The sequence below is a fragment of the Anopheles funestus genome, unplaced genomic scaffold, assembly GCF_943734845.2.
Source record: "Anopheles funestus unplaced genomic scaffold, idAnoFuneDA-416_04 scaffold_11_ctg1, whole genome shotgun sequence".
NCBI lineage: Eukaryota > Metazoa > Arthropoda > Insecta > Diptera > Culicidae > Anopheles > Anopheles funestus.
In genome coordinates, this window is record NW_026045231.1 from 69,933 (window position 1) to 86,800 (window position 16,868).

Here is a 16,868-nt window from a genome sequence, read left to right on the forward strand (position 1 = left end):
ACACCTTAGCCAAGACACCTTAGCCAAGACACCTTAGCCAAGACACCTTTGCCAAGACACATTAGCCAAGACACATAAGGAAAGACACATTAGCCAACACACCTTAGCTAAGACACCTTAGCCAAGACACATTAGCCAAGACACCTTAGCCAAGACACCTTAGCCAAGACACCTTAGCCAAGACACATTAGCCAAGACACCTTAGCCAAGACACATAAGCCAAGACACATAAGCCAAGACACATTAGCCAAGACACATTAGCCGAGACACATTAGCCAATACACCTTAGCCAAGACACCTTAGCCGAGACACATTAAACACGACACATTAGCCAGGACACCTTCGCCAAGACACATTAGCCAAGACACATTAGCCGAGACACATTAGCCAAGACACCTTAGCCAAGACACCTTAGCCAAGACACTTTAGCCAAGACAAATTAGCCGAGACACATTAGCAGAGACACCTTAGCCAATACACCTTAGCCAAGACACCTTAGCCAAGACACATTAGCCAAGACACATTAGCCAAGACACATTTGCCAAGACACATTAGCCAAGACACCTTAGCCAAGACACCTTAGCCAAGACACATTAGCCAAGACACATTAGCCTAGACACCTTAGAAAAGACACATTAGCCAAGACACATAAGCCAAGACACATTAGCCGAGACACATTAGCCAAGACACCTTAGCCAAGACACCTTAGCCAAGACACTTTAGCCAAGACAAATTAGCCGAGACACATTAGCCGAGACACATTAGCCAAGACACCTTAGCCAAGACACCTTAGCCAAGACACATTAGCCAAGACACATTAGCCAAGACACCTTAGCAAAGACACATTAGCCAAGACACCTTAGCCAAGACACCATAGCCAAGATACCTTAGCCAAGACACATTAGCCAAGACACATTAGCCTAGACACCTTGGAAAAGACACATTAGCCAAGACACATAAGCCAAGACACATTAGCCACGTCACTTTAGCCAAGACACATTAGCCAATACATATTAGCCGAGACACATTAGCCAAGACACCTTAGCCAAGACACCTTAGCCAAGACACATTAGCCAAGACACCTTAGCCAAGACACATTAGCCGAGACACCTTAGCCAAGACACATTAGTCGAGACACCTTAGCCAAGAGACTTTAGCCAAGACACATTAGCCAAGACACCTTAGCCAAGACACCTTAGCCAAGACACATTAACCAAGACACATTCGCCAAGACACTTTAGCAAAGACATATTAGCCAAGACACATTAGCCAAGACACCTTAGCCAAGACACATTAGCCAAGACACCTTAGCCAAGACACCTTAGCCAAGACACATTAGCCAAGACACATTAGCCAAGACACCTTAGCCAAGACACATTAGCCAAGACACATTACCCAAGACACATTAGCCAAGACACTATAGCCAAGACACATTAGCCAAGACACCTTAGCCAAGACACATTAGAAAAAACAAATTAGCCACGACACATTAGCCAAGAGATATTAGCCAAGACACCTTTACCAAGACACATTAGCCAAGACACATTAACCAAGACACTTTAGCCAAGACACATAAGCCAAGACACATAAGCCAAGACACATAAGCCAAGGCACATTAGCTAAGACACATTAGCCAAGACACATTAGCCAAGACACATTAGCCAAGACACCTTAGTCAAGACACATTAACCAAGACACATTCGCCAAGACACATTAGCCAAGACACATTAGCCGAGACACATTAGCCGAGACACATTAGCCGAGACACCTTAGCCAAGACACATTAGCCAAGACACATTAGCCAAGACACATTAGCCAAGACACATTAGCCAAGACACATTAGCCGAGACACATTAGCCAAGACACCTTAGCCAAGACACCTTAGCCAAGACACATTAGCCAAGACACCTTAGCCAAGACACCTTAGCAAAGACACATTAGCCAAGACACCTTAGCCAAGACACCATAGCCAAGATACCTTAGCCAAGACACATTAGCCAAGACACATTAGCCTAGACACCTTAGAAAAGACACCTTAGCCAAGACACATAAGCCAAGACACATTAGCCACGTCACTTTAGCCAAGACACATTAGCCAATACATATTAGCCGAGACACATTAGCCGAGACACCTTAGCCAAGACACCTTAGCCAAGGCACATTAGCCAAGACACCTTAGCCAAGACACATTAGCCGAGACACCTTAGCCAAGACACATTAGTCGAGATACCTTAGCCAAGAGACTTTAGCCAAGACACCTTAGCCAAGACACATTAGCCAAGACACCTTAGCCAAGACACATTAACCAAGACACATTCGCCAAGACACATTAGCAAAGACATATTAGCCAAGACACATTAGCCAAGACACCTTAGCCAAGACACATTAGCCAAGACACCTTAGCCAAGACACCTTAGCCAAGACACATTAGCCAAGACACATTAGCCAAGACACCTTAGCCAAGACACATTAGCCAAGACACATTACCCAAGACACATTAGCCAAGACACTATAGCCAAGACACATTCGCCAGGACACCTTAGCCAAGACACATTAGAAAAAACAAATTAGCCACGACACATTAGCCAAGACACATTAGCCAAGAGATATTAGCCAAGACACCTTTACCAAGACACATTAGCCAAGACACATTAACCAAGACACTTTAGCCAAGACACATAAGCCAAGACACATTAGCCAAGACACATAAGCCAAGGCACATTAGCTAAGACACATTAGCCAAGACACATTAGCCAAGACACATTAGCCAAGACACCTTAGTCAAGACACATTAACCAAGACACATTCGCCAAGACACATTAGCCAAGACACATTAGCCGAGACACATTAGCCGAGACACATTAGCCGAGACACCTTAGCCAAGACACATTAGCCAAGACACATTAGCCAAGACACATTAGCCAAGACACATTAGCCAAGACACATTAGCCAAGACACATTAGCCGAGACACATTAGCCAAGACACATTAGCCAAGACACCTTAGCCAAGACACCTTAGCCAAGACACATTAGCCGAGACACATTAGTTAAGACACCTTAGCCAAGACACCTTAGCCAAGACACATTAGCCAAGACACATTAGCCGAGACACATTACCCAAGACACAATAGCCGAGAAACATTAGCCAAGACACATTAGCCAAGACACCTTAGACAAGACACCTTAGCCAAGACACATTAGCCAAGATACATTAGCCAAGACACATTAGCCAAAACGCCTTAGCCAAGACACCTTAGCCAACACACATTAGCCAAGACACCTTAGCCAAGACACCTTAGCCAAGACACATTAGCCAAGACACATCAGCAGAGACACATTACCCAAGACACATTTGCCGAGACACATTAGCCAAGACACCTTAGCCAAGACACATTAGCCAAGACACATTAGCCAAGACACATTAGCCAAGACACCTTAGTCAAGACACCTTAGCGAAGACACATTAGCCAAGACACATTAGCTAAGACACCTTATCCAAGACACATTAGCCAAGACACCTTAGCCAAGACACATAAGCCAAGACACATTAGCCAAGACACCTTAGCCAAGACACCTTAGCCAAGACACATTAGCCAAGACACATTAGCCAAGACACATTAGCCAAGACACATTAGCCAAGACACATTAGCCGAGACACATTAGCCAAGACACATTAGCCAAGACACCTTAGCCAAGACACCTTAGCCAAGACACATTAGCCGAGACACATTAGTTAAGACACCTTAGCCAAGACACCTTAGCCAAGACACATTAGCCAAGACACATTAGCCGAGACACATTACCCAAGACACAATAGCCGAGAAACATTAGCCAAGACACATTAGCCAAAACACCTTAGACAAGACACCTTAGCCAAGACACATTAGCCAAGACACATTAGCCAAGACACATTAGCCAAAACGCCTTAGCCAAGACACCTTAGCCAACACACATTAGCCAAGACACCTTAGCCAAGACACCTTAGCCAAGACACATTAGCCAACACACATTAGCCGAGACACATAAGCCAAGACACCTTAGCCAAGACACCTTAGCCAAGACACCTTAGCCAAGACACCTTAGCCAAGACGCATTAGCCAAGTCTCATTAGCCAAGACACATTAGCCAAGACACATTAGCCGAGACACATTAGCCAAGGCACCTTAGCCAAGACACATTAGCCAAGACACATTAGTCAAGACACCTGAGCCAAGACACCTTTGCCAAGACACCTTAGCCAAGACACCTTAGCCAAGACACTATAGCCAAGACACATTAACCTAGACACATTAGCCTAGACACCTAAGCCAAGACACATTAGCCAAGACACATAAGCCTAGACACCTTAGCCAAGACATCTTAGCCAAGACACCTTAGCCAAGACACCTTAGCCAAGACACATTAGCCAAGACACATTAGCCAAGACACATTAGCCGAGACACATTAGCCAAGACACATTAGCCAAGACACCTTAGCCAAGACACATTAGATAAGGCACCTTAGCCAAGACACATTAGCCGAGACACATTAGCCAAGACACCTTAGCCAAGACACCTTAGCCAAGACACCTTAGCCAAGACACCTTAGCCAAGACACATTAGCCGCGACACCTTAGCACCTTAGCCGTGTGTGTGTGAATCACTTGTGAAGGCGGACGTGCAGAGTTTCTGCTCCCGTTTCGCTTCAGTGTTTTTTGGTGTAAAGTGCCTTTAGTCCGAACTATTTTGGGATGCGAGTGAAGTTTGAGTGTCCTGTTAAAGAAGGAAAGTGTCATCCAGTCTTCTGCTGCAGCTTAGCGAGCAATCGGAGTTGGCGAAGAGCACTATAGCTCCGGCAGCTGGCCTTTTGGCTTGGGTTGACTGGTCGACTGGGTCTGCGAAAACAATCCAGTAGAAGTGCGCGTGAGATCCTTCTCGCCAGTATTCGCGAAGCAATTTGCGTCGTTACGAATACAGTCAAAGTAGTGATCTGTGCGCGTATCGAGCCTATGACGCTCCTACGTACGCTTCATAAGTTGGCTGTATGGTGCAGTGAGCGAGGGTTGTAAACCAAACGATCGTACACTTGTATCGTCCAGTGCGTGAGTATAAGAGTGCGCGAGTGTCTGAGTGCGTGAATGTACGAGTGCGTGAGTTGCTGAGTGTGTGTGAGGCAAAGCAATCCCTATCTCTTGTTTAGGCGGCTATACACTCGGCGTGCCGAGTGAGTTCCGTGTTAGTTTTGGTTTAACTTTACCAAAATGAGCGGGAACGAGCCGCATCCGCATCGTCCTTTGGGTACCGCCCTAAAGGATTTTTTCGGTCGTAGCGCGAAAACGCCCAGATCACCTCCCGGAGATAACGCGCAGGGCCCGACCTCCCAAGCAGTGGATGCAGTCGCTACCGCGACGGTTGATGCTGTCGCTGATACGTCTTCAAACGCGATAGGTGGTGAGATCGTGGAAAATGTAGGCCGGTCGCTATCGATGACATTGAATGAAGCCGGCCCATCATTTGTAGAACCTCAGCCTATAGCCAGTTGTTTCAAACTGGAAGAAGCCCTAAAAGTCGCAAGGGAGCTGCACCTGTACACGAAGGATAGGAACAACGTGCACGCTCCAATCAAGAAGATGTCGGTGAGCATCTTGTCGGCGCTCTCATGTGTTGAAAGAGAGGTCTTGTCAATGAAGCTACGGGCAGAGAAGGCGGAAAAGGCCCTGAACGATGTTTCAATTCGTCAACCTGAAACACCAGCTCAGGGAAAACGAAGCAGGAACCAGAGATCACCGGAGGAGATTGAAGAGGCCAAAAGAGCAAAGAATGAAGACGCTATTAGCTACTCATCGGTCCTGGCCAGCGGTGAATCGGAGATGGCAGCTCCTTCTCAATTGCCGTGGAGCACAGTAGTAAAGCAAAGCCGTCGGAAGCCGCAACGCAGCAACGATCCTACAGCCCACGACAGCCTGCGCGCCAGGGTAACCCAACCCACACTTGTTAGCACAGTGAAACCAAGACGTCCAAAATCCGAGGCAGTACTGGTCGCGCCTAGTGAAAACACCACCCACGTAGAGATTCTCAGGAAGATGAAGGCGGATCCAGAGCTCCAGTCTTTTGGAAAGAAAGTCGTGCGAGTCCGCACTACTAAAACGGGAGGCTTACTATTTGAGCTTGGAAAGTGCGAAGACGCTAGTAACGTGGACTTCCAGGAAAAAATTCAACAGTCCATCGGAGATGCTGGCCAGGTGAAAGCACTTGGCCAAATGGAGGCGGTGGACATCAGGTTCATCGATGCAGAAACACAGGCAACCGATGTCGAGCACGATCTTCGCAGGCAGTTCACTGACTTGGACGGGATAACCTTCGAAGTGAAGATGAAATCTTCCTTCAGCGGTATGCAGACCGCCTCAATAAAACTGCCATCGAAGCTAGCATCAACGGTAGCTGCGGTTGGGAAAATCGAGATCGGCTGGTCGATTTGTCCGGTGAAGCTGGTTTTGCCGAGTAGGAAGTGCTTTAGATGCTGGGAAATTGGCCATCAATCACGTGATTGTAAAGGACCCGACAGGACCGATTGTTGTCTGCGCTGCGGAGAGAAAGGGCATTTCGCCTCAAATTGCTTTAAACCAGCAAAATGCGTCCTTTGCCCACCTGGGTCCAATGGACACCACACCAGTGGCACGTTCTGCCCGATTGGAAAAAATCAAGCAGCATGGAAGTAGTCCAGTTGAACCTGAACCACTGCGAGTTGGCACAGGACCTGCTAGAACAAGTGCTCAAAGAAGAGAAAGGAGACGTGGCTATCCTTTCAGAACCATACAAACACCCAGTTGGTATGAATAACTGGGCAGTAGACTCTACCGGAAGTGCGGCTATCTGGGCGGTGAGCAAATACCCAATCCAGCAGATTGTAAGCCGAGGCGAAGGTTTCGTGATCGCAGTGATAAACCGAATTACATTCTGCAGTTGCTACGCCCCACCAAGTTGGGAACTAGAGAAGTTCACCGAAATGCTCCGTAAAATCTCCGATGCAGTGCAGGACGTAAACCCGGTTGTCATTGCCGGCGATTTTAACGCTTGGGCAACCGAATGGGGCAGCAAGCGAACAAACAGCAGAGGCGAAGTACTGCTCGAATGTTTCGCGAGACTAAACCTAGTGCTAGCGAACGTGGGTTCTACCCCCACTTTCAACAGAAATGGAAGAACATCAGTGATCGATCTGACATTCTGCAGTCCTGCATTAGTGCATGGGATGAATTGGAAAGTATGCAGTGCTTTCACACTCAGTGACCACAGTGTTATACGGTACGCGGTGGGGAAAAGTCCCGCTAGAGCCAGACAGTTGACAGGGTTTGTGGGCTGGAGAACGAAGAGCTTCAATCAGGATCTCTTTCTAGAATCGCTTCGCTTCGGAGACTTCTCGAATACTTTCACGGCCGCCGAGGTAGTGTCTGCAGTTTCCAAAGCCTGCGATACAAGCATGCCGAGAAGAAGACAAGGTAGGCATTCTCGACATGCAGTCTACTGGTGGAACGCCGATATATCAGCAAGTCGCAGCTCATGCATCAAAGCGCGGAGAAAACTGCAACGTGCCAAATCATCGACACAAAGAGACGAATTGAGAGCAGTGTACATCTCGGCTAGGTCGGTGCTCAAACACAAGATTAAGGCGAGTAAGTTGCGATGCTTCCAGCTTTTGTGCGATGAGATGCAAGAAAATCCTTTCGGCGCTTACCGGCTTTTGATGAACAAAACAGTGGGTCGTTACCAGCCGCGGGAAAAATGCTTTAACACGCTCAATCGCATCATTGAGCAGCTCTTCCCCACACACGAAGCCCCCTCACTGTGCGATGTTTTTTTGCGCTTCCGAGGTGGAACCAGAACCAGTAACTGTCGAAGAGCTTCGGAATGCTGTAGATGGCCTAAAAACAGGCAAAGCTCCAGGCCCGGATGGTATACCGATGGAAGCGGTCAAAGCGGCCATAAAGGAGTACCCGGAAGTGTTTCGGGCGTTGTTCCAGCACTGTTTCGACACCGGAGTCTTTCCCACTGTGTGGAAGAGACAGAAGCTCGTGCTTCTTCCGAAATCAGGGACACCTCCCGGCGAACCTTCAGCTCACAGGCCCCTAGGCATCATCGACAATCTTGCAAAGGTGTTAGAGATACTAACACTAAACCGCCTGGTTGTCTACACTGAAAGCCAGCATGGTCTGTCGGATAGGCAATTCGGTTTTCGGAAAGGGCGATCTACCGGTGATGCAATTACTACAGTTCTGGAAAAAGGGCGGACCGCGTTTAACAAGAAAAGAACGGGAAACCGCTACTGTGCGGTCATTACAATTGACGTGAAGAACGCGTTCAACAGCGCCAATTGGGAAGCCATCGCGGTAGCGCTGAACAGAATGCTGGTTCCTCCGTACCTTTGCAGGCTACTGAGAAATTACCTCGACCACCGGGTGCTTCTGTACGAAACGGATCAAGGTATAAAATCATCCAGGATCACCGCAGGCGTCCCACAGGGATCGATACTAGGTCCGACGGTGTGGAACGTTATGTACAACGGAGTGTTGACCCTTGACCTACCCCCGGGAGCTGAGCTGGTAGGTTTCGCCGATGACATTGCTTTGACGGTACTCGGTGAGTCTGTAGAGGAGATTGAGTTCCTTGCGTCAGACTCGGTGTGCAGAGTCGAAAAGTGGATGCTAAGCATGAAGCTAGAGATTGCTCACAAAAAAACTGGATTCATGATCATTAGCAGCCACAAGGAAGTCCAGTCGGCGAGCATACGGGTGGGCTCAGAAAGCATCAGGTCCGTCCGTCAGTTAAAATACCTTGGCGTAATCATCGATGACCGCATTAACTTTCGAAAACACCTTGAGTATGCCTGCAAGAACGCCACTCAAACTGCTAACACGCTAGTGGCGGCCATGCCTAACATCGGTGGCCCCAGAAGTAGTTGCAGACGCATCTTTGCAAATGTAGCCATCTCGCGCCTGCGCTACAATGCAGCGGTCTGGGCACATGTTCTGGTAGTAAAAGAGAACCAGCATATGGTAAACAGGGTGCATCGTCTGTTAGCAATGAGAGTGATCTGTGCGTATAGGACGATTTCATATCCGGCAGTTTGCGTGATCGCAGGTATGATGCCTATATGCACAGTCTTGGCGGAAGACTGCCTGTGTGATAGAGGTACGGGTGAATCAAGCGCCGGGTTGTCTAGATCCTCTGCTAAGGCCATCTCCATGAGGAAGTGGCAGTCCGATTGGGATAGCTCATCCAAGGGGCGATGGACCTACGCGCTGATACCGGATATTGCAGCATGGACGGGAAGAAAACACGGTGAAGTGAACTTCTTCATTACGCAGTTCCTATCCGGCCATGGGTGCTTTCGAAGCTACCTTTTCAAGCACCGTCACGCGAGCTCTTCGCGCTGCCCAGCGTGCCCTAACGACGAGGAAACAGCGGAACACGTGTTGTTCCACTGTCAAAGGTTCACAGAAGAGCGATGTGATCTCAACATAAAGTGCGGAGCAGCGATTAACAAATCAAATCTCGTTGGGTTGATGTTAAAGAGTGCAGAGCAGTGGGTCGCCGTTGAGGTCGCCATGCGGTCAATGGCAACGAAGCTGCAGTACTGGTGGAAGGAGGACCAACGACTCGGACGATCCTGATCGTGTTAGTGTTCGTGTTAGTGTCGACTTCGAAAAACGTTTGCTGTGCCGTAGACAGTGTCCGCACCCCAGTGTTCACGTTAGTGTTATGTTGTGTCAAAATTAGTGCTCGTTTCATTAGTGTCCCGTCAGTCGTAAGTACTCTATGTTCGTGAACTGTCCTTCTGTCTCGCGAATGTGGTCCATGGTGCAATAGCGTAGATGCGATGCTAATGCATAACCCTTCCTCACGAAGCATACCGAAAGGTGAACCCATGGGGAAGGGCATATGGCCCAAGGAGGGGGTTTACTGGGTAAAAATCCCATGTCAACACCCATGCGTTCATGCGGAGTCTTTCGAAGATTCCCCCTCCTTGTAAAACAAAAAAAAAAAAAACCTTAGCTAAGACACCTTAGCCAAGACACATTAGCCAAGACACATTAGCCAAGACACATAAGCCGAGACACATTAGCCAAGACACCTTAGCCAAGACACATTAGCCAAGACACATTAGCCAAGACACATTAGCCAAGACACCTTAGCCGAGAAACATTACCCAAGACACAATAGCCGAGAAACATTAGCCAAGACACATTAGCCAAGACACATTAGCCAAGACACCTTAGCCAAGACACATTAGCCAAGACACCTTAGCCAAGACACCTTAGCCAACACACATTAGCCAAGACACCTTAGCCAAGACACATTAGCCAAGACACCTTAGCCAAGACACCTTAGCCAAGACACTATAGCCAAGACACATTAGCCAAGACACATTAGCCTAGACACCTAAGCCAAGACACATTAGCCAAGACACATAAGCCTAGACACTTTAGCCAAGACATCTTAGCCAAGACACCTTAGCCAAGACACATTCGCCAAGACACATTAGCCAAGACACATTAGCCGAGACACCTTAGCCGAGACACATTAGCCGAGACACCTTAGCCAAGACACATTAGCCAAGACACATTAGCCAAGACACATTAGCCAAGACACCTTAGCCAAGACACCTTAGCCAAGACACATTAGCCGAGACACATTAGCCAAGACACATTAGCCAAGACACCTTAGCCAAGACACCTTAGCCAAGACACATTAGCCGAGACACATTAGTTAAGACACATTAGCCAAGACACCTTAGCCAAGACACATTAGCCAAGACACATTAGCCGAGACACATTACCCAAGACACAATAGCCGAGAAACATTAGCCAAGACACATTGGCCAAGACACCTTAGACAAGACACCTTAGCCAAGACACATTAGCCAAGATACATTAGCCAAGACACATTAGCCAAAACGCCTTAGCCAAGACACCTTAGCCAACACACATTAGCCAAGACACCTTAGCCAAGACACCTTAGCCAAGACACATTAGCCAAGACACATCAGCAGAGACACATTACCCAAGACACATTTGCCGAGACACATTAGCCAAGACACATTAGCCAAGACACATTAGCCAAGACACATTAGCCGAGACACATTAGCCAAGACACCTTAGCCAAGACACCTTAGCGAAGACACATTAGCCAAGACACATTAGCTAAGACACCTTAGCCAAGACACATTAGCCAAGACACCTTAGCCAAGACACATAAGCCAAGACACATTAGCCAAGACGCCTTAGCCAAGACACCTTAGCCAAGACACAGTAGCCGAGACACATTAGCCGAGATACATTAGCCAAGACACCTTAGCCAAGACACATTAGCCAAGACACCTTAGCCAAGACACATTAGCCAAGACACCTTAGCCAAGACACCTTAGCCAAGACACATTAGCCGAGAAACATTAGCCGAGACACCTTAGCCAAGACACATTAGCCAAGACACCTTAGCCAAGACACATTAGCCGAGACACATTAGCCGAGACACATTAGCCAAGACACCTTAGCCAAGACACTTTAGCCAAGACACTTTAGCCAAGACACCTTAGCCGAGACACATTCGCTAAGACACCTTAACCAAGACACATTAGCCAAGACACCTTAGCCGAGACACATTAGCCAAGACACCTTAGCCAAGACACCTTAGCCGAGACACACTAGCCAAGACACCTTAGCCAAGACACCTTAGCCAAGACACATTAGAAAAGACACCTTAGCCAAGACACATTAGCCAAGACACCTTAGCCAAGACACATTAGCCAAGACACCTTAGCCGAGACACATTACCCATGACACCTTAGGCAAGACACATTAGCCAAGACACATTAGCCAAGACACATTAGCCAAGACACCTTAGCCAAGACACCTTAGCCAAGACACATAAGCCGAGACACATTAGCCAAGACACATTAGCCGAGACACCTTAGCCAAGACACATTAGCTAAGACACATTAGCCAAGACACATTAGCCGAGACACATTAGCCAAGACACCTTAGCCAAGACACCTTAGCCGAGACACCTTAGATAAGACACCTTAGCCAAGACACATTAGCCAAGACACCTTAGCCAAGACACCTTAGCCGAGACACATTAGCCAAGACACCTTAGCCAAGACACATTAGCCAAGACACCTTAGCCAAGACACATTAGCCAAGACACATTAGCCGAGACACATTAGCCAAGACACCTTAAACAAGACACATTAGCCAAGACACCTTAGCCAAGACACATTAGCCAAGACACCTTAGCCAAGACACCTTAGCCAAGATACATTAGCCGAGACAACTTTGCCAAGACACATTAGCCAAGACACCTTAGCCGAGACACATTAGCCAAGACACATTAGCCAAGACACATAAGCCAAGACACCTTAGCCAAGACACATTAGCCAAGACACATTAGCCGAGACACATTAGCCAAGACACCTTAGCCAAGATACCTTAGCCAAGATACATTAGCCAAGACACCTTAGCCAAGACACCTTACACATTAGCCAAGACACATAAGCCGAGACACATTAGCCAAGACACCTTAGCCAAGACACATTAGCCAAGACACCTTAGCCGAGACACATTAGCCAAGACACCTTAGCCAAGACACCTTAGCCAAGACACATTAGCCAAGACACATTAGGCGAGACACATTAGCCAAGACACATCAGCCAAGACACATTAGCCAAGACACCTTAGCCAAGACACATTAGCCGAGACACATTAGCCAAGACACCTTAGCCAAGACACCTTAGCCAAGACACATTAGCCAAGACACATTAGGCGAGACACATTAGCCAAGACACATCAGCCAAGACACATTAGCCAAGACACCTTAGCCAAGACACATTAGCCTAGACACATTAGCCAAGACACATTAGCCAAGACACATTAGCCAAGACACATAAGCCGAGACACATTAGCCAAGACACCTTAGCCAAGACACATTAGCCAAGACACATTAGCCGAGACACATTAGCCAAGACACCTTAGCCAAGACACCTTAGCCAAGACACATTAGCCAAGACACATTAGCCAAGACACCTTAGCCGAGACACATTAGCCAAGACACATTAGCCAAGACACATTAGCCAAGACACATTAGCCAAGACACATTAGCCGAGACACATTCGCCAAGACACCTTAGCCAAGACACATTAGCCAAGACACCTTAGCCGAGACACATTAGCCAAGACACCTTAGCCAAGACACATTAGCCAAGACACATTAGGCAAGACACATTAGCCAAGACACATTTGCCAAGACACCTTAGCTAAGACACCTTAGCCAAGACACATTAGCCAAGACACCTTAGCCAAGACACCTTAGCCAAGACACATTAGCCGAGACACATTACCCAAGACACCTTAGCCAAGACACCTTAGCCAAGACACCTTAGCCAAGGCACATTAGCCGAGACACATTAGCCAAGACACCTTAGCCAAGACACATTAGCCGAGACACATTAGCCGAGACACATAAGCCAAGACACATTAGCCAAGACACATTAGCCAAGACACCTTAGCCAAGACACATTAGCCAAGACACCTTAGCCAAGACACCTTAGCCAAGACACCTTAGCGAAGACACATTAGCCGAGACACATTAGCCAAGACACCTTAGCCAAGACACCTTAGCCAAGACACATTAGCCGAGACACATCAGCCAAGACACATTAGCCAAGACACCTTAGCCAAGACACCTTAGCCAAGACACATTAGCCAAGACACATTAGCCAAGACACATTAGCCAAGACACCTTAGCCAAGACACCTTAGCCAAAACACCTTAGCCGAGACACATTAGCCAAGACACCTTAGCCAAGACACCTTAGCCAAGACACATTAGCCAAGACACCTTAGCCGAGACACATTAGCCAAGACACCTTTGCCAAGACACATTAGCCAAGACACATTAGCCAAGACACATTAGCCGAGACACCTTAGCCAAGACACCTTAGCCGAGACACATTACCCAAGACACCTTAGCCAAGACACCTTAGCCAAGACACCTTAGCCAAGACACATTAGCCAAGACACATTAGCCGAGACACCTTAGCCAAGACACATTAGCCAAGACGCCTTAGCCAAGACACCTTAGCCAAGACACAGTAGCCGAGACACATTAGCCGAGACACATTAGCCAAGACACCTTAGCCAAGACACATTAGCCAAGACACCTTAGCCAAGACACATTAGCCAAGACACATTAACCGAGACACATTAGCCGAGACACCTTAGCCAAGACACCTTAGCCAAGACACCTTAGCCAAGACACATTAGCCAAGACACCTTAGCCAAGACACCTTAGCCAAGACACCTTAGCCAAGACACCTTAGCCAAGACACCTTAGCCAAGACACCTTAGCCAAGACACCTTAGCCAAGACACCTTAGCCGAGACACATTAGCCAAGACACCTTAGCCAAGACACATTAGCCAAGACACATTAGCCAAGACACATTACCCAAGACACCTTAGCCAAGACACATTAGCCAAGACACCTTAGCCAAGACACCTTAGCCGAGACACCTTAGCCGAGACACATTAGCCAAGACACCTTAGCCAAGACACAATAGCCAAGACACCTTAGCCAAGACACATTAACCAAGACACCTTAGCCAAGACACCTTAGCCAAGACACCTTAGCCAAGACACCTTAGCCAAGACACATTAGCCAAGACACCTTAGCCAAGACACCTTAGCCAAGACACCTTAGCCAAGACACCTTAGCCAAGATACCTTAGCCAAGACACCTTAGCCAAGACACCTTAGCCAAGACACATTAGAAAAGACACCTTAGCCGAGACACATTAGCCGAGACACATTAGCCAAGACACCTTAGCCAAGACACCTTAGCCAAGACATATTAGCCGAGACACATTAGCCAAGACACCTTAGCCAAGACACCTTAGCCAAGACACATTAGCCGAGACACATTAGCCAAGACACCTTAGCCAAGACACCTTAGCCAAGACACCTTAGCCAAGACACATTAGCCAAGACACCTTAGCCAAGACACATTAGCCAAGACACCTTAGCCAAGACACCTTAGCCAAGACACCTTAGCTGAGACACCTTAGCTGAGACACATTAGCCAAGACACCTTAGCCAAGACACCTTAGCCAAGACACATTAGCCAAAACACCTTAGCCAAGACACAATAGCCGAGACACATTATCCAAGACACATTAGCCAAGACACATTAGCCGAGACACATTAGCGAAGACACCTTAGCCAAGACACCTTAGCCAAGACACCTTACACATTAGCCAAGACACATAAGCCGAGACACATTAGCCAAGACACCTTAGCCAAGACACATTAGCCAAGACACATTAGCCGAGACACATTAGCCAAGACACCTTAGCCAAGACACCTTAGATAAGACACATTAGCCAAGACACATTAGGCGAGACACATTAGCCAAGACACATCAGCCAAGACACATTAGCCAAGACACCTTAGCCAAGACACATTAGCCAAGACACATTAGCCAAGACACATTAGCCAAGACACATTAGCCAAGACACATTAGCCGAGACACATTAGCCAAGACACCTTAGCCAAGACACATTAGCCAAGACACCTTAGCCAAGACACATTAGCCAAGACACCTTAGCCAAGACACATTAGCCAAGACACCTTAGCCAAGACACCTTAAACAAGACACATTAGCCAAGACACATTAGCCGAGACACATTAGCCAAACACCTTAGCCAAGACACATTAGCCAAGACACATTAGCCGAGACACCTTTGCCAAGACACATTAGCCAAGACACCTTAGCCGAGACACATTAGCCAAGACACATTAGCCAAGACACATTAGCCAAGACACCTTAGCCAAGACACATTAGCCAAGACACATTAGCCGAGACACATTAGCCAAGACACCTTAGCCAAGACACATTAGCCAAGACACCTTAGCCAAGATACATTAGCCAAGACACCTTAGCCAAGACACCTTACACATTAGCCAAGACACATAAGCCAAGACACATAAGCCGAGACACATTAGCCAAGACACCTTAGCCAAGACACATTAGCCGAGACACATTAGCCAAGACACCTTAGCCAAGACACCTTAGCCAAGACACATTAGCCAAGACACATTAGGCGAGACACATTAGCCAAGACACATCAGCCAAGACACATTAGCCAAGACACCTTAGCCAAGACACATTAGCCAAGACACATTAGCCAAGACACATTAGCCAAGACACATTAGCCAAGACACATTAGCCGAGACACATTAGCCAAGACACCTTAGCCAAGACACATTAGCCAAGACACCTTAGCCAAGACACATTAGCCAAGACACCTTAGCCAAGACACATTAGCCAAGACACCTTAGCCAAGACACCTTAGCCAAGACACCTTAAACAAGACACATTAGCCAAGACACATTAGCCGAGACACATTAGCCAAACACCTTAGCCAAGACACATTAGCCAAGACACATTAGCCGAGACACCTTTGCCAAGACACATTAGCCAAGACACCTTAGCCGAGACACATTAGCCAAGACACATTAGCCAAGACACATTAGCCAAGACACATTAGCCAAGACACCTTAGCCAAGACACATTAGCCAAGACACATTAGCCGAGACACATTAGCCAAGACACCTTAGCCAAGACACCTTAGCCAAGACACCTTAGCCGAGACACATTAGCCAAGACACCTTAGCCAAGACACATTAGCCAAGACACCTTAGCCAAGACACATTAGCCAAGACACATTAGCAAAGGCACCTTAGCCGAGACACATTAGCCAATACACCTTAGCCAAGACACATTAGCCAAGACACATCAGCCAAGACACATTAGCCAAGACACCTTAGCAAAGACACATTAGCCA

The 16,868-nt window shown here is 47.6% G+C and overlaps 1 long non-coding RNA gene across 1 annotated transcript in view; it reads right to left on the reverse strand.

The window, feature by feature from the left end:
• Window positions 1-11,627: 11,627 nt before the first annotated feature.
• LOC125774265 (uncharacterized) overlaps window positions 11,628-16,868 on the reverse strand; it is a 48,632-nt gene continuing 43,391 nt past the window's right edge. The window contains exon 4 of the long non-coding RNA XR_007420724.1: window positions 11,628-12,151. This is a non-coding gene — a long non-coding RNA (uncharacterized LOC125774265). The remainder of the gene's footprint in view (window positions 12,152-16,868) is intronic.